The sequence below is a fragment of the Phocoena sinus genome, chromosome 10 (genome assembly GCF_008692025.1).
Source record: "Phocoena sinus isolate mPhoSin1 chromosome 10, mPhoSin1.pri, whole genome shotgun sequence".
Lineage (NCBI taxonomy): Eukaryota > Metazoa > Chordata > Mammalia > Artiodactyla > Phocoenidae > Phocoena > Phocoena sinus.
The window spans coordinates 34,576,603-34,579,301 of record NC_045772.1 but is presented as its reverse complement, the minus strand read 5'-3'; the positions used below and the strand labels follow the sequence as shown (position 1 = coordinate 34,579,301).

At 42.5% G+C, this 2,699-nt stretch overlaps 1 long non-coding RNA gene across 1 annotated transcript; it reads left to right on the top strand.

The window, feature by feature from the left end:
• Positions 1–1,046: 1,046 nt before the first annotated feature.
• On the top strand, positions 1,047–2,699 carry LOC116761264. Its single transcript, XR_004351931.1, has 4 exons — positions 1,047–1,152; positions 1,320–1,437; positions 1,692–1,733; positions 2,354–2,699. It is a non-coding gene; the product is annotated as an uncharacterized LOC116761264 (long non-coding RNA).

The following is a 2,699-nucleotide window of genomic DNA, read 5'->3' as shown; positions in this document are numbered from 1 at the left end:
GTTACTGTTAAAGAGTCACACGTCTTCTGCTTTATCCCCTAAATCTGCAGCAATTTGTGATATGGAATAATTCTGGTTGCCAACTTGTGAAACAAAAAGCGCCCTGTCCTTACCAGGGGACTGTTTGATGATCTATTTGCCAATATCAATATTTGGATGGAAAGCTTAAAATATGTTGTTTTCCCAGGAGTTAGACATTAAAGGAGGGAGAGCACCACTGATGAAATATTAGCAGTAAATCGGTTAACCACTAACTTCTTTCTGTAGTCGTCGAGGCTCTTTTAAGTTTTCAGGAGAAAGGAAACTTCATTCTCTTTGCTCAGAACAGAGACTCCTCCACATCTGCTCTCTTAACCACAGCGTCGTCCCCGGCCGGTAGGTGACTTCGCCTACAGCCTTGAGGTCAAATCAGGCGGCGTCTGGAGACGCAGCCGTCAGCCCAGAGGCCCGCCAGGGCGGTCCCCTGCGGCTCCCCCGGGCTGGTAGCCGGGAGGGTGGTCCTACCCCAGAGGTGCGCACCAGGTGGCGAACCACCGGTGCAAGGGGGCGCTCCGACCGTCCTCGGAAGTTCGCTCGGCTCGTAGCCTTTCTCAGGTTCCCGACTGGAGAGCGCCGGCGTGAGGTCGACCGCGGCCGCGGTGGGACACGCGCGCAGACTCTGGAATGCGGGTCCGCGCGGCCGAGGCGCCGCTCGCAGCCCCGGTCCAGTCTGCGCCCCAACGAGGGGCATCCCAGGGGCTCGGCTCTCCTTCTGCGAGCCACAGAGACTTTTTTATTCTGCATCTCTACTTACGGCACTTTGCAGGTTAAAGTTTACTTTATCAAAATCCACAGCGGAAATCCATGTTGTTGGGGACAGGCAGGACAGGTTGGAAAGGAGAAGTTGAGTGAATATTAATCTTGACCTTTCTCTAAAGTTCTTTAATGATTTTTCGAATGAAAGAGTTGGCGCCCTCCCCATCCCCCCACCCTTCTCCCCTCCCCGACTAATCCTTGATGTAATGACCGTGTTTGTGTTTTTCTTTCTGTTGAATTCACAGAGCACCGCGGCAGAGAGGTTAAACTAGATTACGAATGGTTTTCAGCTGCTTATGATGAGGTGCATTCTAAGCGCACCTCCTCGGCACCCAAACCCTGTTTTCTTGTCCAGAGGTAAAGGGTATTCGTGGGCGAGGGAGGGGCACAGTAGGTGGGGGTCTAACAGGAGGAGAATCTGCTCCTCTCGGTTTGGATCTGCCTTGATTATGTCTATCGGCCCTACCCTGATCGGGTTTGTTTAATGACCATAGACTTTATACTTACATTGTATATAATTCCAGTCCAAAGGAGAAACATCCGTCCTGTCGTTTTTGCTTCCATCTGTATTGAGATGTTAAGTCTTTCCCTGAGACGCGAAACCTCAACTCGTAAAAGTGTTTGCACAGCATCTTTTTGAAAGTAAGTTCTGTCTTTAAGAGATAGCTAATAAATCAGCAGGAAAATGTATCAAAAACATATTGGATAGAAGCTTAAACAATTCATATCTCAAATAAAACGGTGGAAGACATGTTATAGGTAAGCGATTAACAATATGCTAGTGAAATCTGGGTTTATGAATTGAATACAGTTTAGCTCAATTATGCACTATACGAAAGTATATGTGTCATAAAAGAGATCTAACTTTAACTGTCTTTTTATTTTATTATATCTAGAACTTCCTGGAGCAATGACGACAGCCATAAAGAGAAATAAAGGTAATTATATTATTGCAGTTGAATTATGATTTTTTAATATTTGTAATAAAATACATTTCTCTACTAAATGTAAACAGTGGCATGTTAGATAAGTCACAGTATTTGCAAGTGGGGAAAATAGTCATTTTAGACTTTCACATTTAAATTAGATCCTTCAGGAGAGCAGAAATTAAATCCATTTCTCTCTTTAAGAAAAGGGCAACTCTGTAAGAGACTATTACTGAAACAAGTTGAAATTCAAAAACAAGCATAGGTCTTCGAAAAAGCATGTGAATTTCTAAAATACCAGAATACGTACTATGATTGAAATCACAGGTAAATTTAATCCATTATATTTGAGAGCTTTGTTAACAACACACTTGAAAGACTGACGGGACTGATTAAAATTCAGGCCATTGTTTTTTAAATTAAAATACAGAAGCTTCAAAAATATGACAAAATTATATATTAGTCTATAGGTGTGTTTTCTGGAGTAGATGATGGAACAGATATTTTAAAGGAAAGCTGAAATGTTTCTTTGTGTTTGTGTATATATATGTACATATATATTTTTTATTTTGATGAAAATCTCTTGAGCTGCTTCGATGCAAACTATATTTCTGTATCTGTTATGTCTGTAGAGCTGTGGGAAGGGTGAAGATGAAGCCAGGGAAGGAAAGCAGCAGCGGAGCACACACAAAACATGAGGCCACCTGGCTTCTTGCCATCCTACATGACATTCAATTATTTTAGTACTTTTTCATGAGTTTTCTCTCCACCCAGCTTCCCCTCCCCTCTCCAGACTCCTGCTTTTCTACATTTGTCATAGTTCATCTAATTCAGCACGCATTTTTCCTAGCTTTACTTACTAGTATGCCTCAAACTCTTGCCAAAAAAAGAAAGGGCTAAGATGAAAATTCTTGCAATCCTATCTAGACATTCCCACTATTACTATATAAGTGTGACATTTCTTTCAAGAAGTTGAGA